Below are 25,736 nucleotides of genomic sequence, written 5' to 3' on the forward strand. Positions count from 1 at the left end.
GAACAAAACAATTGTTCTTTGAAGGTGAGGTTTTTGGAAGGGAGTTTGGAGGTGAAACTGACCCAATGGTTCCATAGACAGGTTTTTTTTGTTTGTTTTTAGTTTTTTTGAAACTAAACATAGAAATTGACCTTTCTGGTCTTAAAGCTTGAAATTTACATTTGTTTTATCTCAGTTCCCTCCGAAGGAGAGAACCCTAGGTCTCTCAAAAAGTCTCAAAGAACTGAAATTCACAAGATAATAGTATCCAGACACTGAGACTCCAGGTCCCTCATTCATCATGATTGCTTTCTTGCCACTCCTCAGTTTTCATTTTCTCACACATGGTTACATTTCTTCCCTGCTAAACAAGCCCCCAATTTTAGTTGGTCAGGGAGTTGGATTTGAGACTGATCTCGCATCTCCTTGGCTGCGACACCCGATCACAGCCTTCTTCCTTGGCAATAATCCTTGTCTCAGTGATTGGTTTTCTTTGAGGCGAGCAGCAGAACCTAGACCAAATCCCCGATGTCTTGGTAACAGAGAGATTTCAAACTAGTTTTCAGGTATATTTGGCAGTCCTTGGTTGGCTACAGGGGAAAAGTTTGGAGACATTTCCAAAAGAAAGAATTATTTATTGTTGAGGTTGGGAAAAGGGCTTTCTGGGGCCAGCCATATCTTGATTCAAGTCAGAATCAATGGGGTGCTTTTTGGAGGTCAAACGCTCATAATGGTTTCCATAGATGGAGAGAAGGAGACTATTATATCAGAGAGTTTTTAATTTGTTAAAGTGAGTTTGCATTTATTGACCATGAAGTGACCTATTTGAAGGTGGAAATTGATGATGACATCTCCCTAAATCTGTTGATGGCAAGGAAAGACATCCTGCAATGAAGTCTGACATACAGAGTCCTCTTAAAGTATACCCCCAATGTTATAAACATTGTGGCTATTGGAAGACAAAAAAACCCCATAATTTAAAAATGCTTAATCTATAACTATTTTATTGGTATGAATTGAATATAGAAAATACATTTTATTGTCATGTAATCACAAATTCTATTTCTCTTCATCATTAACACAAGAAATGATCACCATTTGACTCACCACAGAAAGCATGAAATATAACTAACTTGTTTTTTATGAACTACTCTCTCAAGCATGCACATCCTCCTCCTTTTTCTTCAATAAATATAGATTATTTTTCTTAGTCAAAAAATTAATCAATGAATCAAAAAATAGGTAATGGCAAGGTACTTTGCTAGGTGAAGTGAAGAATGGGAGTGTTCCCTGCAGTCTAGTTATTTACAACCTACAGGAAGACACTACACACATGCACCAAAAAATAAGAAACATTAAAAGGCAAGATAAAGTTTAAGTGTGTCCTGAGTTTTATGGCAAGTATAGATGCATTGATAGACAATGGGAACCCCAAAGCATGACTGACTAAGGCTAAGAGACATATTACAGAGTTCAAGGTGGTTTGAAGGACATGCATGACATGGCCTATGAAGAGTCACAACATTCTATGTGGAATGCCCTCAGTAAGATTCCACTAGCAGATTGATGTCTCAGTGAAAATGTAAATCATTAAATGAATTGCTCCTTGGATGAATGGTGGAATTCAAAGACAAAAGAGCAGAATGACAAGGCAACGTTAAGAATACAATATTTTTGTTTGGAACAGATTAGGGCAGTCTACTTTTTGTTGCATCTTTGTGTAAACACTAGTGAGGTTAAAAAAAATTAATTGGGGCGATATTGCAGTTGCTAAATAGATGGGACTTTAACCAGGAATTAAGGGTTCTTTATGAGATGATTTCATACCTCAGTCTCTGGCTTGCTTTCTTCTCATAGTCCTACTCTCTTCTCATTATCTCTTTCATAACGGAAAATGTAATTATTAATTATCCTACAAGCTCACAGTCTGTTGTGTACATATCCCTGTCTGGTAGCATTCTCTTAATATTTACAGCTATATAGAAAAGTACATATTAGGTGGTTCCACCTCAATGTCCTATAAATATTTCAAACCCAACGTATTTAAAGTAAACATGTTGTATTTCTACTGTAAATTTACTTCTCCTTTATTTTCTGTTTCAGTAAATGATCCCACCTAACATTTGTTCTTGACATCTGCTTCATTCTTACTCTCCAATCTGATGCATTACCAAGTTGCAACAATTCTATCTCTGATATATGTTTCAAATTCATTCATTTTTTTAACCCTCTGCCGCAAATTTAGACAAAACACCATTCATCTCTTGTGTTGTTGACTGCAGTAGACTCTCAGCCTCAAAATTGGTTCCTCTGCCTTCAGTCTTGCTCCTTTTCAGTTCTTCTCCATGCAATAACTAGGATGATCCTTAAAAATGCATATTTCATCACATATGTATGCATCAGTTAATTTCATAAATATTAAATACCTCATGTAAGATTTTCGTAAGTTGGTGAATAAAGTTGAACCTGACTATATAGAATTCACCTTAAATATAATAAATATGGACTTCATCATTGCACTTTAAACTCCCCTTTCTTCACACTTGTTCAATTTTTCTTACTGTAATTCCTTTTCTCTCAGATCTGGTTGTTAAATATCCACATTTTCCATCAGAGTTTTAAATAATGTTAACGACATTTTAAAAAATCACAATAAGAGTATTGCCTTAAATTGTATAGGCTCATTTACAATTCCCAAATGTTTCCTCAAAAATACAACTTTCTAAATTAGTCAGGGAAGACATCATGATTAATATAAATAATATCACATCTCAGAGAAATTAAGTTGTCTGTATAAGGTCACATGCCATTAAATGGCCACCTCTCCTCTTTCCAGACTTCACTATGAAGTCTTTCTCTGGAAACCTTTTATCTCAAAGCTCATGATATTTGATTTCTAAATATTTTGGCACATGATAACAACAATCTCTTACATATACAATGCTTCTATATTTATGAAACCATGTTCCCATGCTAAACTCATTTCTCTTTTTAAATAAACATTCTGTATTAAAAATTTTCAATTTATGGAAAAATTACAAAGACTTTACAGAGTTCACATAAACATACATCAATTTATTATTAATATATGTTAATGTAGTATATTTTTTCATAAGTAGTGAACCAGTATTGATGTGGTATTATTAACTAAAGCCATACTTTATTCAGATTTTCTTACTTTTTAGAAAACCAGTTTCTTTCTTTCTTTTTTTTTTCTTTTTTGAGACAGAGTCTTGCTCTTTTGCCCAGTCTGGAGTGCAGTGGCATAGTCTTGGCTCACTGCAACTTCCGCCTCCTGGGTTCAAGGAACTCTCTGCCTCAGCCTCCCAAGTAACTGGGATTACAGGTGTGCACTACCACACTCGGCTAATTTTTTCTGTTTTTAGTAGAGACCAGCTTTCACCATGTTGGCCAGACTGGTCTTGAACTCCTGACCTCGTGATCCACATGCCTTAGTCTCCCAAAGCTCTGGGATTACAGGTGTGAGCCACTGTGCCAGGCCAGAAAACCAGCTTCTTATATTTTAATCTAATATTCTTTGCTTCCATGAACCCAGCTAGAATATTACGTGACATTTAGTTATGTTTCCTTAGGATTCTTTTGACGGTAATAATTTCTCAAACTTATTTTGGATAACCTAGATGGTTGTAAACAATACAAATCTTTTTTTTTTTTTTTGTAGAATATACTTCAGTTGGAATTATCTGTTGTTTTCCTCATGATTACTCTTAAATTACAGTTGTTTTGAAAGAAGACTATAAAGATAAAATGTCATTCTCATCATATCACAGCAGGAGTACATATTATCCAAATGACTTATCATTGTTGGTGATAATCTATATCACTTGGCTAAGTTTTTGTGTTGTAAAATAGTCGTAAGATTACTGTTTTTCTTCTTTCCATATTCTAGATGAAAATAACTATGTGGCCAGGAGCGGTGGCTCAAGCCTGTAATCCCAGCACTTTGGGAGTCTGAGGTGGACAGATCATGAGGTCAGGAGATCGAGACCATCCTGGCTAACATGGTGAAATCCCGTCTCTACTAAAAATACAAAAAAAATTAGCCAGGCATGGTGGCGGACGCCTGTAGTCCCAGCTACTCGGGAGGCTGAGGCAGGAGAATGGCGTGAACCTAGGAGATGGAGCTTGCAGTAAGCCAACATCGCACCACTGCACTCCAGCCTGGGTGACAGAGCGAGACTCTGTCTCAAAAAAAAAAAAAAAAGAAAATAACTATGTACAGCTCACACTTAAAGAGTGGGAACTTATGCTTCACTTGCTCAAGGGTAAATTACTTAGGTTATTTGGAATTATTCTGCATGGGAGATTTGTCTATCACCATTTATTAATAGATTTGCTTATTCATTCAGTCATTTCTTTGTATCAGAATATTTATTTTATACTTTGGATTATAATCCAATAATACTTCATATTGCTGCTTCAATATTTTCAGCTTTGGCCATTGAGAGCTCTGTCAGTTGGCCCTCATTTGTCTTTTATTCTCACAACTTCTTGGAGAAGCTGTATCATTCTTTCCTTCCCTTAGCATTCCAATGCTTCTCCCTCATTTTGTATAATATAAAAAAGAAAAAGTGTAAGCTATTTAGCTAGTTAAATTATCTTCATCCCCTATCCTGACCTCTTCTGGTATCTATCTCCAAATGTAAAGGAAGTTAACATTGGTTAATCTTCTATAGCTCAGGTATTCTATTAGTTTTTAAAATATTTCTTCAATTTTCTTTTTTTTGTTTTAGTAAACCTTGGATGTTGAGATTTTTTTTTGTTTTTATATTCCCCATAAAATATGGATATACAAGATGTATTTCATGCAGATAACCCCAGCAAGATACTATACAAGAAAATCATCCTCCAGACACATAGTCATCAGATTCTCCAAGTTTGAAGTGAAAGAAAAATGTTAAAGGCAGCTGGAGAGATGAGGAAGGTCACCTACATAGGGAACCCCATCAGGCTAACAGTGGATCTTTCAGAAGAAACTCAATAAGCTAGAAAAGATTAGGGATCTATATTCAGCATTTTAAAGAAAAGAAATTTCAACCAGTAATTTAATATCTAGCCAAGCTGAAATTCATAACTGAAGGACAAATAAGATCCTTTTCAGACAAGTAAATGTTAAGGGAATTTATTGCCACCAGATTTGTCTTACATGAGATCCTAAAAGAAGTGCTAAATATGGAAAGGAAAGACTTGTACCAGCTACCTCAAACACATACTTAAGTACATAGATCATTGGCACTATAAAACAACCACACAATCAAGTCATTGTAATAACCAGCTAACTACATGATGACAGGATCAAACCTGCAAATGTCAATATTAACCCTGAATGTAAATGGGCAAAATGCCCCAATTAAAAGGCACATAGCAGTCATTTGCTTGAAGAAGAAAGACCCAACTGTATGCTAGTATTGAAGAGACCCATCTCACATGCAATGACACCCATAGACTCAAAGGAAAGGGATGGAGAAAAATATACCACACAAATGGAAAGTAGAACAAAAAGTAGGGGTTGCTATTCTAATTTCAGACCAAACATACTTTAAACCAATAAAAATCAAAAAAAGACAAAGAAGGGCATTACATAATAGTTGAAGGGCTCCATTCAACAAGAAGATCTAACTGTCTTAAATATATATGCACCCAACACAGAAGCACCCAGATTCATAAAGCAAGTTCTTAGAGACCTATGAAGAGGTGTAGATAATGACACAAAAATAGTGGAAGACTTCAGCATGCCACTGACAGTATTAGAAAGATCATTGATGCAGAAAATTAAGAGATATCCTGGGCCTGAATTTGACATTTGACCAAATGGGCCTAATGTGTATCTCCAGAACTCTCCTCACCAAAACAGCAGAATATGCATTCTTCTCATCTGCACGTGGCACCTAACCTAAAATTGACCACAACTGAGGGACTGGGGTTAGGGCTTCTCATTACTGCGAAAAAAAGGAAGACCCTTTATGACCTTTACTGAAATAACCTAACTTACTGACTATATCAACTAATTCCACAATAATATAGAGTAAATCAATTATTGAAATCAGTAGTTAGAGTACATCATCCAGAAGTCCTGATAAAACAAAAATTATTGAACTTCACCTCCAGAGTTTCTAACCAGTAAATTTTAGGTGGGACCAGTATTTTTCAGTTCTAGTAAGTTTCCAGGTCCATTAGTTTGCTAGGGATGCCATTACCAAATACCATAGACTGCGTACCTTAAACAATAGAAATTTATTTTCTCAAAGTCTGGAGGCTGGAAGTTCAAGATGCAGGTTTCAGCAGTATTGGTGTATTCCGAGGTCTCTCTCCTTTTCTTGCAGATGGTGGCCTTCTGGGTATGTTTGCATATGGTATTTCTTCTGTAGTATCTGGTGTCTCTTCTCTCCCTTTCTTATAAGGATAACAGACATATTGGATTAGGAACCACTCTAATAGCTCCAGTTTAACTTAATCACCACTTTAAATGCTCTATCTCCAAATATAGTCAGTCTTCCAAGTTAGATCTTCAACATATGAATTTCAGGGTGACATAATTCAGCCCATACCAACTGGCTATGCTGATGCTGCTGTCTGGGACCACGTGTTGCAAATTACTGGCTTATGTCATTAAATAAATCCAAGAATTTGCCAAGAAAAACTGACAGTGATTGGGATAAGTAATGATGCAATATCAGTAAGGGGAATTCAGAAGATGAATTCTGGATATAGAGGCTCCTCTTTCTCAACATTGATCGAGAGTGACAATCACACACAAGATGGATTAAGAAAAAGAAGCTGAGTTGTAGTGAACATGATCCTTTGTCCCTTGCCTTCCATGAACCCTGAATCAATAGAAGTATATCCATGTGAGGGATATTTAATGTCACTAGAAACTCTTAGCTCTGACAAGTAATTTGCAGGTGCACTGGTTCATATATTGTTTTCTGCTTTCTGTTTGTCTTGTGGCTTTCTATAGATTACTCTTAAATGTGTTAATTGTGGGATACTAGATTTTCCAGACTTATGGTGGCATTATTATGAATAAAAGTCCTATGGACAAACAGATCCAAACTTGTATATAAACACCCAGAGGATAAATCTAGGTTTTTTAGAAAATAAGCCAAAATTAGGAGAAAAGGAGGAGAGAAAAAATATTTTCACATATTCATTAGATAGATCAATCAGATTATCTAATAGATTCATTAGATAGATCAATCACATTATCTAATAGAGCAGTCATAGATATTATCTATGATAATGATTATCTAGATATGATCCATCTATTGGATAGATCGATCATATCAATTTTTCTGTAAAGTTGACTTTTTAACATCAAAATCATTTACAGTAATAAATTTGAAACCAAACTTTAGTTCAAAATAAATTTTATTCAAGTGCATGCTCTTTAAAAAATATTTAGATTTGCCTTCAACCTTCTCATCTGCCAAATGAGTTAACAATACTTATATTAAGAATTTGCCATAATACGGACGGGATGGTGGCTCACGCCGGTAATCCCAGCACTTTGGGAGTCCATGGCGGGCACATCACGAGGTCAGGAGATTGAGACCATCCTGGCTAACACGGTGAAACCCCATCTCTACTAAAAATACAAAAAAATTAGCTGGTCATGGTGGTGGGCACCTGTAGTCCCAGCTACTCAGGAGGCTGAGGCAGGAGGATGTCATGAACCCGGGAGGTGGAGCTTGCAGTGAGCCAAGATCACGCCACTGCACTCCAGCCTGGGTGACAGAGCAAGACTCTGTCTCAAAAAAAAAAAAAAAAAAAAAAAAAAAAAAAAAAAAAAAAAAAGAAAACCAAAAAAAACCAGAATTTGCCATAATGTTTAATGAAATACTGAATATTCAGTAATAGATACATAGGATGCATTCAAAATGGTGGTTATAATTATGAAGACTGCTATAGAGTATTAAATAGAGGTAGTCGATAATGTACATACATTGTTTGATTTGGCAAATGTCCCACTAAAGAAAATATTTAGTGGAATTGGCTAAGTTATCAGCACTCTCTTCTCCCCTACCTTCAGATAATGTTGACATCTCCTGTGCTTTATTCTAGTATGAATATGGCCACTCCTTCAATTCTTTCCTCAAAAAATCTACTCTCAACAAAGCTCTCCAGATTCCTGGAGAAAATTAGAAAAGTCTTTAATGCCAACATGGGAGATTTGTCTAAGAATGCAAAATTACGTGATAATTTATTTTATTTTGAGTGGCTATAAGAAGGTCATGCATATATGAATAAGGTCTTCTAGAGCTGACATAACAACATATCTGAGACCAGATAGCCTAAAAAACAGGAATTTGTTTTCTACAGTTCCAGAAACTACCAGCCCAAGAAGAAGGTGCTATGAAGGTTGGTTCCTTATAAGGCCTCTCTGCCTGACATGTAGATAGCCTCTCACATGGCCCTTTCTTTGTGTGTGTTGGGGAAAAGAAAGTGAGAAATCTCTTGTGTCTCTTTCTGTTCTTATAAGAATACTGGACTAGGGCCCAAAACTCATGACCTTATTTAAACTTAGTTACCTCCCTAAAGGCCTTATCTCCAAATACAGTCACATTGGGGTTCAGAATTTCAACATATGAATTTTGGGAAGACACAATTCAGTCCACAACAGAAAGTAACTAATAATATGTGAAGGTTTGCAAATCATCAACAATATTTCATAATATGAATAGGTAATGAATGCATACACGTTTTATTTTTTCACATCATCTTTAACACTAACCTGCAATGATTCCGAATGGTTTTACTTTTGATCACACAGAGCCCATATACAATTTTGTTTGCTGTGTATTTGCCTTTTTACATAAAATAAAAGTGTTTGACAAAGATTAAGAGACATTCATAAAATCCTGTAAAATAAGTGGAGAAAATTATTCTACAGTGTTTTCTACTTTTTATGCTGTGATATATTTGGAGATATGTCTGGAGATTGAATGGGAAGATATGTACAGATAAACAACCCAAGGTGACATTAGATCTAAGAGTTCATGGTAAGAGTCAAAAATATTTTTATTTTCCATGGAAACAGTCAACTGTGAAATTAACATAAAATTTTTTCAATAAAACAATTTTGTTTATTTCTCCAAATAACTTATCCAAACAAGAAATCTACAAATGTAGATCAAAGCATTCTGGTTCTTAAAGAGTGACAAAACATTCATTTTTACAAATATTTTCAATCTTTTCTTGCAACTTCTTATAAAAGTCATGCTTGACTCCTTGGCAACATTTAATATGCCAATGTATGTTTGGTATATAGCATTCAACACATTTCAGGGATTTGAAAATACAACAACATTAAATAATTTGTGATTGATTTTCTTCTAAAGCTTGTGACAAATAATGTATTTAAGAAACAAACTAGGATTTGTCAACTTTCATTCATAAATGCATTCAGCCATGTTTTCAAAGCATGCCAGGAATATTAAATCCACCAAGTCAAGAAATAAAATGAATTCAATAGATGCAATTCAGATGAAATTCTAACTGAGACATTGAGTAGTGAATGGAAAATATATTATTTATTAATTTTTTCTCACATTAAAATAAAAGAAAAAACTTTAACCTGGTTAAATACCAGACATTAGTTTAGATAAGAATTGTATAAATTCCTCAAATCTGTTCCAGCACTGAGTCTTGATTGTGATTCAGAGAACGAGTGTCTGCATTGCCTGTTTATTCTGATTCAGTCCAAATCTTTTAAAAGAACAAAGACAGGATTAAGTCAATATGATCTACTTCCACAATTTTTTTAAAAATCTTCTTCTGCAATTTCTGAAAAAGACCTAAGCCAATTATACATTCGGTAGCATTTTATGTTAGAAGGATCACTACAACCTGGAAAAAATATTCTGTAAAAAGCTATCACTCTTAAAGTCAAAAAAAAATCTCACTTTTTTTGCTGGAATATAATTTTGATGAGACCAAATGTTTTATGAGCTTTCACTGGAATATCTCACGGAGTAGAAAGAAAAGGAGAAGCCTCATTGAAGGCATTGTTTCAATACGTTATCGAACTGCTCTTATACATTGACAAGCATAGCGGTTCAAACAAATCCTTTTGGAAAAAGTATTGAATTTGGATGGTAAATATACATTTTGTAACTGAAACTAGTTTAACAAATTTTAAATTATACTAAACGAAATGGCAAACTATGGCAGTGTAAAGAAACATAACACGTCATTACCACAGAATAAAACTTCTTGTTCCTCAAACTGAAAACAAGTTGACTCTAGAACATACAAGTCTACAAGTTTACTTTTTCTAATTAGGAAAATACAAGACAATAGAAATAGATAATATAATAGTTTAGGGATTACAGGAGAATTATTATCTTGGGTTAGCAAATTTATAACACAATTTACTTCCATAAAAGTGCAAAAGACATAACCGTGGGTGCTTTTTTATATTAAACTTCATAATAAATAAAAACTATATGTTCTAGGTTATCTAATTATTAGGTGGCTAAGCAATTAGAGGTCTGTATTAGTCCATTTTCATACTGCTATGAAGAAATATCTGAGACTGGGTACTTTACAAAGAAAATGAAGTTGAATGGACTCACAGTTCCATATGGCAGAAGGTGAAGTAGGAGGAAAAGCATGTCTTACATGGCGGCAGTCAAGAGAGTATGTGCAGGGGAACTGCCCTTTATAAAACCATCAGATGTTGTGAGACTTATTCACTATCACGAGAACAGAACGAAAACAACCTGCCCCTGTGATTCAATTACCTCCCACTGGATCCCTCCCATGACACAAGGGGATTATGGGAGCTACAATTCAAGATGAGATTTGGGTGGGGACACAGCCAAACTATATCAAGGTCCTTAACCAAAAATGTGACAATGTAATCTCAGATTTGGGATTTAAAATTTTAAAATTTAGTTCTCCAGATTTACTTATTCATATATCATGTATTCATTCTAACAAACATGTATTAACTGCTGCTTTTTCAGATGGTATAGTTGACCTTATACAAAATGTCTAGAGTAAGAGTTACAAACCTGAGTGCCCAAAGGAGTGATGTAAATGAGCAAAGCTGGCCTGTGTGGAATGAGGCTCCCTGGAGTGTGAGCATCCACCCAAAAGGGACAGGTTGTCTTCAGCTTCAGCATGGTTATGTGGGCACAGTTTTTCCAGGTTTATGATTTTTTACAGGAGATTGGAAATCTGCCATTGTAATTGCAGACTTCTGATTTTTAAGTACCAACAACTAATTAAGTTTAAAAAATCATGTTTTTTTAATATATAGATAGCCAAACAAAACGGTCCTGATGCAGCCTGACTGTTTAAAGTTTTTCCCACTGATACAGAGATTTATCAATACCTTTGAAGTCTTACCTTTTATTCAGATTTTTGACAATGAATAAATAGCCTCCAAGTCTATCATTGGTTCTAAAGATAGATACCTGATTCTCTGTTGTCTGCTCTGATTCCATGATACTCAATCTTTCTATCAGTCCCTTGGAAAATGACATTGTCAGATCATCTTTAAGTTTGTCTGATGATACCTATTTGTAAAGGAAGAATGTTACACTGTTTAATACAGATCAGACCTGAAAAAGAAAGTATTCTGAGAAAATAAAACAAGATATTATTTGAGTAAAAATTATTTTATGTGTACATCATATACATACACACACACATATCAATACGTATGCACATTTTATATATATACACACACACACACAGTAAAAGATTCACAGAGATTGAATCAATAGTCATCAAACTTTATGTTAGTAGGAATTATCTGAAATAAATGTATTTTTTAATATGTGGTTTTACTCCAAGAGATGCAGATTCTGTAGTATTTAAAGAGGACGCAGGGCCTTTTAAAGAAGGCTTCATGTGATTTCAGGCTCATGGTTATAAGATTGATGTTATGAACACTATGGTGGATTAAAACGCTGATAAAGAATAAAACATCAATTTGACACAAAATTAGCATCATTTCAGTGAAAGTAGTCAAGGTCCTACCCTTTATATTTTCGTTTTCAAATAAATGGCAGTTGCCTATTGGATCATCCTCTTTAGTGTGAATATTCTATATAGTGGAAGAGTAAGTAAATATAGATGGTCCCTGACTTGTGATGGTTGAAGTTACAATCTTTTCTTTTTTTTTTTTTTTGAAATGGAGTCTCACTCTGTCACCCAGGCTGGAGTGCAGTGGCACTATTCCAGCTCACTGCAACCTCAGCCTTCCAGGTTCAAGCAATCTCTGCCTCAGCCTCCTGAGTAGGTGGGATTACAGGCACCCGCCACCAAGCCCAGCTAATTTTTGTATTTTTAGTAGAGATGGGGTTTCACCATCTTGGCCAGGCTGGTCTTGAACTCCTGACCTCATGATCCACCCACCTCGGCCTCCCAAAAGTGATGGGATTACAGGCATGAGCCACAGCACCCGGCCTGAAGTTACAATTTTTCATTTCTATGATAGTGCAAAAGTGTGTTCACCTTCCTCATGCAACTGATAAAGACATACTCGAGAACGAGTAATTTATAAAGAGAAAGAGGTTTAATGGACTCACAGTTCCGTATGGCTGGGGAGGTCTCAAGATCATGGTGGAAAGCAAAAGACACTTCTTACATGGTGGCTGACAAGAGACAATGAGAGCCAAGAGAAAGGGGTTTCCCCTTATAAAACCATCGATCTCATGAGACTTATTCACACCACGAGAACAGTATGGGGGAAGCCATCACCATGACTCAATTATCTCCCACCGAGTTTCTCCCACAACACGTGGGAATTATGAGATCTACAATTCGAGATGGGATTTGGGTGGGGACACAGCCAAACCATATAAAAAATCAATACATTTAGTAGAAACCTTACTTCAAGTACTCATACAACCATTCTGTTTTTCACTTTCAGTGTTCAATAAATTACATGAGATATTCAACACTTTATAATAAAATAGAATTTTTTGTTAGGTGCTTTGCCCAACTGTAGGCTAATGTAAGTTTTCTGAGCACATTTAAGGTAGGCTAAACTAAGCTGTGATGTTTGGTAGGTTAGTTGTATTAAGAGCATTTTTGACACAGGATTTTTTGATATTTTGAACTCACGGTTGATTTATAGACCCCATTAAGTCAAGGAGCCTCTGTTCTATTTCACATTTGTGAACCAGATGGTTGTGCTCATTGGCTGACAACTTTAAATAAATATAAAAATAACAATAAAAGCAGTAAAAGCTAAAATTGAAAACAGTACCCCCAAACACATAGTTATTATTGTTATTCTGATTTTATAGAGAATGAAAGGGACTAGCCAAATATCTTCCAGTGAGGCAACTTGCCAAGCATCATAATATTTAATAAGTGGTTTCTCCATGGAGAAAACAACCAGAAATTCCTCTCATTACAAGGGGAGAGAGGATAAGGTAGTCATTGTCCTAAGCACCAATCTCCCATGTGCCAACACATTTAGTTGGCATTTCAAGCACAGGGTGGCTAGGATACAACAGGCAATATTTTTACATTTTGTGTCTATATACTGCCTTAATCATGAAACCATATATAATTTATCTCTTTTTTTTGTGATCCAACAATTTTCTCTCATCCCTCTGTCCTAAGCATGTAGCCGCCATCCTAGAGTTTTCTAACAGAGGCATAATCCTCTTCTGAGATAAGCCCTTGATATTTCTAATTGGTTAAAAGTGCCACTCACTCTTTGATATTTATCTGTCTCAGCTCTCACTGAGTAGAGATATTTAATAAGATGGCTAGTTAAATCTTGCCAGCCAATCTCTTTCTTCTTCCTACACCTATACTAGCATCATGCTGGTCACAGATGACAGTACGCTTGCAGATCTTGATCTAGTCACAGTGTCAGAGGATTGGAAATAATATAATGGCCCTCTCCAGACAGAATAGGGAGGTAACATGATGTAATGTAAAGAGTAAAAGAGAAGATTTTTGGGGGAGGTTGAATCCTAAATATATTAGTTTACTAACTCTTTGACCTGATGTAAATTATTTAAGTTATCCTTTCTCAGTCTCCTCACCTAACATCCCTAACACATAGGGTCATTGTCAGTGTTCACTCAATAAATCTTTTCTATTGTAGTTATCAGTAAGAAAGAAACATGGCTTACGCCTGTAATCCCAGCGATTTGGGAAGCCGAGGCGGGTGGATCACGAGGTCAGAAGATCGAAACCATCCTGGCTAACACGGTGAAACCCCGCCTCTACTAAAGATACAAAAAATTAGCCGGGCATGGTGGCGGGCGCCTGTAGTCCCAGCTACTCTGGTGGCTGAGGCAGGAGAATCGCTTGAACCCGGGAGGCGGAGCTGGCAGTGAGCCGAGATTGCGCCACTGCACTCCAGCATGGGTGAGGTGACCGAGCGAGACTGCGTCTGAAAAAAAAAAAAAAAAGAAACAAAAACTGGGATTTTGTTTTAATGCATATGCCAGACTACAAAATGTAAATAGTGTGAAATTCCGTACTCACTGCCATCATTTTATTCTCTTACCTGATTATAGTGGTACAGATGTAACATTTCTATATGATGCGAATTAAAATAAAGGAGGAATTATAACAAAAGGAGATCCAGGAGAATCATTAAAACTAATTTAAAGTGGATACTAAGCTCGAGGATAGAAAAAGAAGAAAGGGGGAAGGAGAGAGAAAATACTGCAATAGCTCCTAAATATTGGTGAGTATTAAAATTGTTGAGATGATAAACACATAATTTTGGCATCCTAGACCCAGATATTTTGATTCAGGAAGTCTGGGGTTAGGTCCAGAAACACACACTTAAATTTCCCCTGTGATTTTGATATTTAGCTCACTTAGACCACCCCTATGTAAACACTGAAAGAGGGATTGCTTACTCTGACAAGAAAGCTAAAAAGGACTTTTTATCACTACCTTCACGTTCACAAATAATACTTCACTGAGTAGTATCGTCATTTGTTTTTTCCATTCTCTCTTATAACTAAAGGTGAAGAAATAAAATTAATATACTTGTTAAGGAATTTTATCATAGCTATAAGAAATTTTTTAAAAAATTAAAGAGTAAAAATATAGAAACCAAATACTGGATATCTATGGTTATGGATGTCCTAGTTTAGCAATCTTTTAAAACAAAGATTATCATTTTAGTTACAGATTAGGAGTTAAACGGTCCAGATCATTTTTAAGAAAGAGAACTAATAATTAACAGCCCTCCTACATGTGAACATTATTTTTCTTCATCTAAGCCTCACAACAACCTTTTAGGTAGGTCTCACTCACCATTATTTTCTACGTGAGTATGTTAGGCTTGGAAGCACCAGTAACCTTGCCCAAGTTTACATTATTAGTCAACTATTACACCAACTTGCGAACTCAAGACCCCCCACTAGAAATTCCTTCATTTTCTTTCAGATGGCCTCTCTCCAGACTGAAATATTCCACAATAAACATATTTCCATTCATCAATTTTTTCCCCAGCACAGCACCACAATTTGTCTCCAGCTACTGTAGGCCATTTACCAGCACTAAAATCTTTAGTAATTTCCCACTTCTTATGGAATTAATTCAAAATTCCCTAACAGAGCACAGAAGATCTTATGTAACTTGTTTCTAACCTATTTCTTCTGCCTCACCATGATTTCTCCCCAGCCTTTTATTAAATAGATTTATCTTTGTAGAATGACAAGATGCCTTGATCAGAGTTCTCTGCCTGGAATACCTTTAACTGTCTTATCTTCCTAGCTCATTCTGAGCCATTTTTTGAAGCCTGACATGAATACCCTTTCTCTGACACCAACAACAGAACTAATTTTTACTCTTTTGTGATCTCACGCTATATTCTGTACATTTCTCCCTGTCATTCGTTCGTTACATGACATTACCCACGATTGAAATAAGCAACTTGAAGCGAAATCCCAGCTTTATTCAATTTTGTATCCCCAGTACCTAGTTATTAGTAAATGTCCATAAACTGTATTGAGATAAATTGAACCACAATTATAAAATAGTGTTGTTGTTAGTCTTCTTTAGCAATACATTTCAATCCACCATGGATGTATCCCATTATTAAAATATGAACTTTAAAATTCACTACATATTCATAAGGGTGGTAATTATAACTTATTTTCATATTTTCATTAGCATGTCAAGGTATCTTCCTAATAAATAATTACAAAAAGTTTTAAAAATCCTCCTCATCAAGGATGAAGAGATTATCTACTATTAGCTAAAATATGACTTTGGCTTGTATTTAAAATTAACGTCAGGTATATTGGCCTAATTAATATGAAGTTATTTAAAATACTTAAAATAGATATTATTTTCCATACTAAGAAGTAGATTGCATCATGCATCTATAAATTTTTTCTCTAAACTGTATTAAAATATGACTGTAAATATCTACAAATTATACTCATTGTATATTACTAGCAAGATATAGAGGACAGACAAAAGAGTCACAGCTGATGGGCCTACACATTTGTAGGATGAACCCCTTTGAGGCTCTGTGGGATGAATACAAAGACACCCTCGATAAGTTTGTGCTTATTTTTTATAAACAAATCTGGAAGCCAATTCAAAATGTATGCTCTAAGCTGTTTTATGCATATCTAGTATGCTTGTGCATTTTTCTGGAGACATGCATGGGGACTAAATACATTTCTTCAAAACCCTTAACTCTGCACTTACTATATGAGATTATAATGACTGAGGCTCCCTTTTCACACGCTTCAAGCCCTTTGTAGTATTCTATATCCATTAGAAGTATATCTGCAATTCATGAGTAACAATAGAATTTTAACACATTCTTAGAATCTTAACACACTTTTAGTTTCATTAATTTTGTGTTTTTTCTTTTTTCTTTTGGATTCTAAGTATGCTGGTAACTAGACCATTCTTTGAAATACATATTTCTAAAACTTTTCTCCCTATTCTCTCTTCTATCTTTCAGTCTCAGTATAATAAGTTCAACTGATTTGATTCCAATCAGAATTTTTTTTTCTCTTTCGGTCCATGTGAGTTTAGTTGTCTATGTAACATTGGAAAATTGCCTGAGAGAGGACTGCATCATTAATAAAAACAGGTGGAGTGGTTTACTGAAGAAATGCACTATTTCTAATCTCCTCCATTATGTGTCAAGGCAACATCTTGACTCATGTTGCTGAATTACCTTTAACAAGACCATTTGCAGCTGCAATTTGAAAGTGATGTATTCCATGAAGTTCCTGATACTGCCAAGAGCAGAGGCTGGGTTTTTGTGGCCTTGATGATTGTTAGCCAAACACTTGAATTACTGGACTTCACCAATGTATCATTCTGTAAAATCGGAGGAAAGAAAAAACAATTTTGGACGATAGCTACACGTACTTTTAGGAAACGTTGGACCTTGACAAATCATTTCGAAGACATCTCAAATTAATTAAAGCATCTTAGTTCAAACCTCAAAAATACTATATTCCTTCATGTGTTAGATTATAGGAAAAGCCTAAAACTGCTGATCTAATCTAAAGTGGTAGAAAGTAAATTTTTAAATAGAAAACAAAGAGTAGAAAACCTCAAAGTGCTGTTTTGAATTTCATTTAAAAATATGATAGTATGCTTCAACAACAAGGTTTTTAAGCACTTAAGTCAAACAAATGATTTAATATACTCCCCTTTTTACTTTTTCACTAAAAGTAGAACAATAAAAGTAATTCTAATTAGTTCTTTGCATATGTAGACTACAGTGATGTCATTCATGGGTTAAGGATTTTAACTTTCTCTGCTGTGTTTATCCATTTCACATGAACTATCCAGCACCTAAGCCAGAGATATTTATTCCTTTTCCTTCATTATTGCTGGCCTTACAGGTATGTCTTGTCCCTGAGGAAAAATGCCTCTACAAGTCCAGAGATAGAAAAGCTCTGTCTCACATCACAGAGTAGAAGCTTTATTGCTTTGACTTCATTTTACCATAGCTGTGAGATGGCCAAAGCTAAATTTTGTTCTCCATTATTCTTTGCTCTTGATTTTTTTAAGATAATTTTCTTTATTTCTTATATGATTCTTATATTTTTATCTAAATTTTAATTGTCTTATCTTTAAGCCATTCTGTGAAAACCATCTTAAATCATTTTTGAAAACTTGCTTGTTACAAATAATTGAATAAATTTGCAGGAAAAAGAAGTAGGATAGCCTATGTTAAGCTACAAGAGAGCTTTTGAATAGCTGTCTACACAAAATATTTTCTCTATTGTCTCATGTATATAAAAATGTTTTCCCCAGGTTGCTGTTGGCTATAGCCTGCTTTTCTTTCTAAGTTCCTTTATCTCTGTAGTTTTGTATCCAAAATTTACAGGTAAATCAGATTACTCATTCAACTTCCATTCAAATTCCACTCTTGTTAAACAAATGGTAACAAAGAAAAATAGCATTCTTTCTGCAGCCATTCTCTGTATATGAATTCATCAAATTAATCTCCTTAAGTAACTAACAGAATCAGGCAGCCAATGAAGTGTCTCTGACGAGATAGGCCAAAGTGCAAAAACCAAACTAAACCTAATTAAACCAAACCAAACCACAGATCATGGAATAGTGGCCCCTGAAAAGAAAGGAATACTGAAGAAAGAAGACATGCTCCTTTTTTTCTTTTCTAAGATTGATGCCTCCCTTCCATTACTACGTAGTAGTTTCTAGAAAGTACAGAAGGAATAACTTACTGATATAAAAAAAAGAAAAAAGAAACCCTCATATAGTGTGGGATGAGTAGAAGGATGATCACAAACTACTGCCATGTAGGAACTTCAGCCACACATAATCATCTTATCTTCACGCAAGGAAGACTCAACCACCTTCGAACTCTATGTTACAATATGCAAAACTCTATTTCAGACCAACAGGTTAATTTGTTAATAATTTTTATTGGTTGTGACACCTCTTTAAAAATGTTCCTTGAGGACACATATGCATGTTTATTTTAGTATTCAAAAGGGTTGGGTATGGGAAAAGTTTTAAAATTTGGTCAGCTTAATATATCATAAAATTTAGACCGTTGATCCTAAATTTATTTATTTCTTATCTTTTGTTCATAAATCTATATTATATTTTTACTGGCCTTAGAAAACTTTATTAATGTAATAAAGCTATTGTCTCATGTATATAAAAATGTTTTCCCCAGGTTGCTGTTGGCTATAGCCTGCTTTTCTTTCTAAGTTCCTTTATCTCTGTAGTTTTGTATCCAAAATTTACAGGTAAATCAGATTACTCATTCAACTTCCATTTCCCTAGTAAAAATTTGACCCTGTACAGCTAAAACTAATTATGCACTAGGCTTTTCCTTGAGCTAAGCAATGTGAAGTACTAACTCAGGCCCCAGAGTACCATATCACACAGTGAAACACTCACTTTACTTAATTCCCTAGTGAATTGAAGAATTAATACATTTCTTAAGTGCCAAATATAATCCCATGCATTAGGTCACGTTTTGGGAGAATGTAGTTCCATTTGAAAAAAACAACTTGGTATTAGCATATAAAATAAGAAGTTTATGAAAAATAGAAATAAAATATATCCCTAAGCAAAAAGTTTATTTTTTTCCAAGAGATGTTTGTTGAATAATAGTGACAATTTATCAGTTATAGTATGCTCTAGGGCTAGTTTCACATTTACTGTTAAGAAAAGCTGTAGTCTCTTCCAAGATGGCTGAATAGGAACAGCTCTGGTCTGCCGCTCCCAGTGAGATCGATGTGGAAGATGGGTGATTTCTGCATTTCCAACTGATGTACCTGGTTCATCTCATTGGGACTGGTTGGACAGTGGGTGCAGCCCATGAAGGGCAAGCCAAAGCAGGGTGGGGCATCGCCTCACCAGAGAAGAGCAATGAGTTGGGGGATTTCCCTTTCCTAGCCAAGGGAAGCTGTGACAGAATGTACCTGGAGGAATGGTACATTTCTGCCCAAATACTGTGCTTTTCCCACAGTTTTAGCAACTGGCAGACCAGGAGATTCCCTCCTATGCCGGGCTCAGCAGGTCCCACACCCATGGAACCTTGCTCACTGCTAGTGCAGTAGTCTGGTATCAACCTGGGAAGCTGCAGCGTGGCGGGGGGAGGGGCATCAGCCTTTGCTGAGTCTTGAGTAGGTAAACAAAGTGGTTGGGAAGCTCAAACTGGGTGGAGCCCACCACAGCTCAGCAAGGCCTATGCCTCTCTAGACTCCACCTCTGTGGGCAGGGCATAACTGAACAAAAGGTAGCAGACAAATTCCCCAGACTTAAAACGTCCCTGTCTGACAGCTCTGAAGAGAGTAGTGGTTATCCCAGTACGGCGTTCGAGCTCTAAGAATGGACAGGCTGCCTCCTGAAGTGGGTTCCTGACCCCCACATTGCTTGACTGGGAAACACCTCTCCGTAGGGGATGACAGACTCCTCATACCGGTGGGTGCCCCTCTGGGACGAACCTTCCAGAGGAAGGATCAGGCAGCAATATTGTGCTGTTCTGCAGTATTTGCTGTTCTGCAGTATTTGCTGTTCTGCAGCCTCCGCTGGTGATACCCAGGCAAACAGGGTCTGGAGTGGAACTCCAGCAAACTCCAATGGACCTGCAGCTGAGGGACCTGACTGTTAGAAGGAAAACTAACAAATAGAAAGGAATAGCATCAACATCAACAAAAAGGACATCCACACCAAAACCCCATCTGTAGGTCACCAACATCAAAGACTAAAGGTAGATAAAACCACAACGATGGGGAGAAACTAGAGCAGAAAAGCTGAAAATTCCAAAAACAAGAGTGCTTCTTCTCTTCCAAAGGATTGCATCTCCTCACCAGCAACAGACTAAAACTGGATGGAGAATGAGTTTGATGAGTTGACAGAAGTAGGCTTCAGGAGGTTGGTAATAACAAACTTCTCCGAGCTAAAGGAGCATGTTCTAATCCATCACAAGGAAGCTAAAAACCTTGAAAAAAAGGTTAGATGAATGGCTAACTAGAATAAACAGTGTAGAGAAGACCTTAAATGATCTGATGGAGCTGAAAACCATAGCATGAGAACTTCATGATGCATGCACAAGCTTCAATAGCCAATTCAATCAAGTGGAAGAAAGGATATCAGTGAATGAAGATCAAATTAATGAAATAAATCAAGAAGACAGGTTTAGAGAAAAAAGAGTAAAAAGAAACAAACAAAGCCTCCAAGAAATATGGGACTACGTGAAAAGACCAAATCTACATTTGACTGGTGTACCTGAAATTGATGAGGAAAATGGAAACAAGTTAGAAAACACTCTTCAGGATATTATCCAGGAGAACCTCCCAAACCTAGCAAGGCAGGCCAACATTCAAATTCAGGAAATACAGAGAATACCACTAAGATACTCCTTGAGAAAAGCAACCCCAAGGCACATAATTGTCAGATTCACCAAGGTTGAAATGAAGGAAAAAATGTTAAGGGCAGCCAGAGAGAAAGTTCGGGTTACCCACAAAGGGAAGCCCATCAAACAAACATCAGATCTCTCAGCAGAAACCCTTCAAGCCAGAAGAGAGTAGGGGCCAATATTCAACATTCTTAAAGAAAAGAATTTTCAACACAGAATCTCATATACAGTGAAACTAAGACTCATAAGTGAAAGAGAAATAAAATCTTTACAGACAAGCAAATGCTGAGAGATTTTGTCACCACCAGTCCTGCCTTACAAGAGCTCCTGAAGGAGGCTTGTAAAAATGGAAAGGAACACCCGGTACCAGCCACTGCAAAAATATGCCAAATTGTAAAGACCATCGATGCTATGAAGAAACTGCATCAATTAATAGTCAAAATAACCAGCTAACATCAAAATGACAGGATCAAATTCACACATAACAATATTAACCTTTAGTGTAAATGGGCTAAATACCCCAATTAAAAGACATAGACAGGCAAATTGGGTAAGGAGTCAAGACCTATCAGTGTGCTGTATTCAGCAGACTCATCTCATGTGCAGACACAGACATAGGCTCAAAAGAAAGGGGATGGAGGATAATCTACCAAGGAAATGGAAAGCAAAAAAAAAGCAGGGGTTGCAATCCTTGTCTCCGATAAACAGACTTTAAACCAACAAAGATCAAAAGGGACAAACAAGGCCATTACATAATGGTAAAGGGATCAATTCAACGAGAAGAGCTAACTATCCTAAATATATATGCACCCAATACAGGAGCACCCAGATTCATAAAGGAAGTCCTTAGAGACCTACAAAGAGACTTAGACTCCCACACAATAATAATGGGAGATTTCAACACCCCACTGTCAATATTAGATCAACAAACAGAAGATTAACAAGGATATATAGGACTTGAACTAAGCTCTGCAACAAGCAAACCTAATAGAAACCTACAGAACTCCCCATCCCAAATCAGCAGAATATACATTCTTCTCAGCACCACGCTGCACTTATTCTAAAATTTTCCACACAATTGGAAGTAAAACACTCCTCAGCAAGTATAAAAGAACAGAAATCACAACAGTCTCTCAGATCACAGTGCAATCAAATTAGAACTCAGGATTAAGAAACTCACTCAAAACCACACAACTACATGGAAACTGAACAACCTGCTCCTGAATGACTACTGGGTAAATAACAAAATGAAGGTAGAAATAAAGATGTTATTTGAAACCAATGAGAACAAAGACACAACATACCAGAATCTCTGGGACACATTTATGGCAGTGTGTAGAGGGAAATTTATAGCACTAAATGCCCACAAGAGAAAGCAGGAAAGATCTAAAACTGACATCCTAACATCACAATTAAAAGAACTAGAGAAGCAAGAGCGAACAAATTCAAAAGCTAGCAGAAGTCAGGAAATAACTAAGATCAGAGTAGAACTGAAGGAGATCAAGACAGAAAAAAAACCCTTCAAAAAAATCAATGAATCCAGGAGCTGGTTTTTTGAAAAGATAAACAAAATAGGCCGCTAGCAAGACTAATAAAGAAGAAAAGAGAGAAGAATCAAATAGACACAAAAAAATGATAAAGGGAACATCTCCACTGATCCCACAGAAATACAAACTACCATCAGAGGATACTATAAACACCTTTATACAAATAAACTAGAGAATGTAGAAGAAGTGGATAAATTCATGGACACATACACCCCCCGAGACTTAACCAGGAGGAAGTTGAATTTCTGAATAGACCAATAACAGGTTCTGACATTGAGGCAGTATTTAATAGCTTACCAACTAAAAAAAGTCCAGGACCACACGGATTCACAGCTGAATTCTTCCAGAGGTACAAAGAGGAGCTGGTACCATTCCTTCTGAAATTATTCCAATCAATAGAAAAAGAGGAAATCCTCCCTAACTCATTTTCTGAGGCCAGTATCATCCTGATACCAAAGCCTGGCAGAGATACAACAAAAAAAGAGAATTTTAGACCAATATCCTTAATGAACATTGATGTGAAAATCCTCAATAAAATACTGGCAAACTGAATCCAGCAGCATATCAAAAAGCTTATCCACCACAATCAAGACGGCTTCATCCCTGGGATGCAAGGCTGGTTCAACATATGCAAATCAATAAACATAATCCATCACATAAACAGAACAAAAGATAAAAATCACACGATTATATCGATAGATGCAGAAAACACCTTCAACAAAATTCAAAAACCCTTCATGCTAAAAATTCTCAATAAACTAGGTATTGATGGAATGTATCTCAAAATGATAAGAGCTATTTAGGACCAACCCCAGCCAATATCATACTGAATGGGCAAAAACTGGAAGCATCCCCTTTGAAAACTGGGACAAGACAAGCCTGCCCTCTCTCACCACTCCTATTCAACATAGTGTTGTAAGTTCTGGCTAGGGTAATCAGGCAAGAGAAAGAAATAAAACGTATTCATTAGGAAAAGAGGAAGTCAAATTGTCCCTGTTTGCAGATGACATGATTGCATATTTAGAAAACCCCATCATCTCAGCCCAAAATCTCAGTAAGTTGATAAGCAACTTCAGCAAAGTCTCAGGATACAAAATCAATATGCAAAAATCACAAGCATTTTTATACACCAATAACAGACAAACAGAGAGCCAAATCATGAGTAAACTCACATTCAATTGCTAAAAAGAGAATAACATACCTAGGAATCAAACTTACAACAGATGTGAAGGACCTCTTCAAGGAGAACTACAAACCACTGCTCAATGAAATAAAAGAGAACACAAACAAATGGAAGGACATTCCATGCTCATGGATAGTAAGAATCAATATGGTGAAAACAGTCATACTGCCCAACGTAATTTATAGATTCAATGCCATCCCCATCAAGCTACCAATGACTTTCTTCACAGAATTGGAAAAAACTACTTTAAAGTTCATATGGAACCCAAAAAGAGCCCGCATAGCCAACACAATCCTAAGCAAAAAGAACAAAGCTGGAGGCATCACGCTACCTGATTTCAAACTATACTACAAGGCTACAACAGCCAAAACAGCATGGTACTGGCACCAAAACAGATATATAGACCAATGAAACAGAACACAGGCCTCAGAAATAACACTACAGATATACAACCATCTGATCTTTGATAAATGTGACAAATACAAGAAATGGGTAAAGGATTCTTTATTTAATAAATGATGCTGGGAAAACTGGCTAGCCATATGTAGAAAGCTGAAACTGGATCCCTTCCTTACACCTTATACAAAAATTAACTCAAGATGGATTAAAGACTTAAATGTAAGACCTCAAACCATAAAAACCCTAGAAGAAAACCTAGGCATTACCATTTACGACATAGGCATGGGCAAGAACTTCCTGACTAAAACACCAAAAGCAATGGCAACAAAAGCCAAAATAGTCAAGTGGGATCCAATTAAACTAAAGAGCTTCCGCACAGCAAAAGAAACTATCATCAGAGTGAACAGGCAACCTAAAGAATGGGAGAAAATTTTTGCAATCTACCCATCCGACAAAGGACTAATATCCAGAATCTACAAAGAACTTAAAGAAATTTACAAGAAAAAAACCACCCCATCAAAAAGTGGGCAAAGGATATGAAAAGACACTTCTCAAAAGAAGACATGTAGCCAACAGACATATGAAAAAATGCTCATCATCACTGGTCATTAGAGAAATGCAAATCAAAACCACAATGAGATAGCATCTCACGCCAGTTAGAATGATGATCATTAAAAAGTCAGGAAACAACAGATGCTGGAGAGGATTTGGAAAAATAGGAACACTTTTACACTGTTGGTGGGAGTGTAAATTAGTTCAAGCATAGTGGAAGACAGTGTGGTGATTCCTCAAGGATCTAGAACTAGAAATACCATTTGACCCAGCGATCGCATTACTGGGTATATATCCAAAGGATTATAAATCATGATACTATAAAGGCACATGCACACACATGTTTATTGCAGCACTATTCACAATAGCAAAGACTTGGAACCAACCCAAATGTCCATCAGTGATAGACTGGATTAAGAAAATGTGGCACATATACACCATGGAATACTATGCAGCCACAAAAAAGGATTAGTTCATGTCTTTTGCAGGGACATGGATGAAGCTCGAAACCATCATTCTCAGCAAACTAACACAAGGACAGAAAACCAGACACCTTATGTTCTCACTCATAGGTGGGAGTTGAACAATGAGAACACATAGACAGGGCAGGAAACATCACACATCGGGGCCTGTCAGGGGATGGGGGCTGGGGGAGGGATAGGAGAAATACCTTATGTAAATGACAAGTTGATGGGTGCAGCAAACCAACATGGCATATGTATACCTATGTAACAAACCT

The 25,736-nt window shown here is 36.2% G+C and overlaps 1 long non-coding RNA gene across 2 annotated transcripts in view; it reads right to left on the reverse strand.

The window, feature by feature from the left end:
• Nucleotides 1-9,508: 9,508 nt before the first annotated feature.
• The window catches only part of LOC129471381 (uncharacterized), a 56,735-nt gene continuing 40,507 nt past the window's right edge, over nt 9,509-25,736 (reverse strand). For both annotated transcript variants that reach the window (XR_010118554.1, XR_010118555.1), the window contains exons 2-4: nt 17,138-17,283; nt 11,421-11,522; nt 9,509-9,705 (exon numbers count right to left, since the gene is read on the reverse strand). This is a non-coding gene — a long non-coding RNA (uncharacterized lncRNA). The remainder of the gene's footprint in view (nt 9,706-11,420; nt 11,523-17,137; nt 17,284-25,736) is intronic.

The sequence above is a fragment of the Symphalangus syndactylus genome, chromosome 21, assembly GCF_028878055.3.
Source record: "Symphalangus syndactylus isolate Jambi chromosome 21, NHGRI_mSymSyn1-v2.1_pri, whole genome shotgun sequence".
In the NCBI taxonomy this organism is placed as follows: domain Eukaryota; kingdom Metazoa; phylum Chordata; class Mammalia; order Primates; family Hylobatidae; genus Symphalangus; species Symphalangus syndactylus.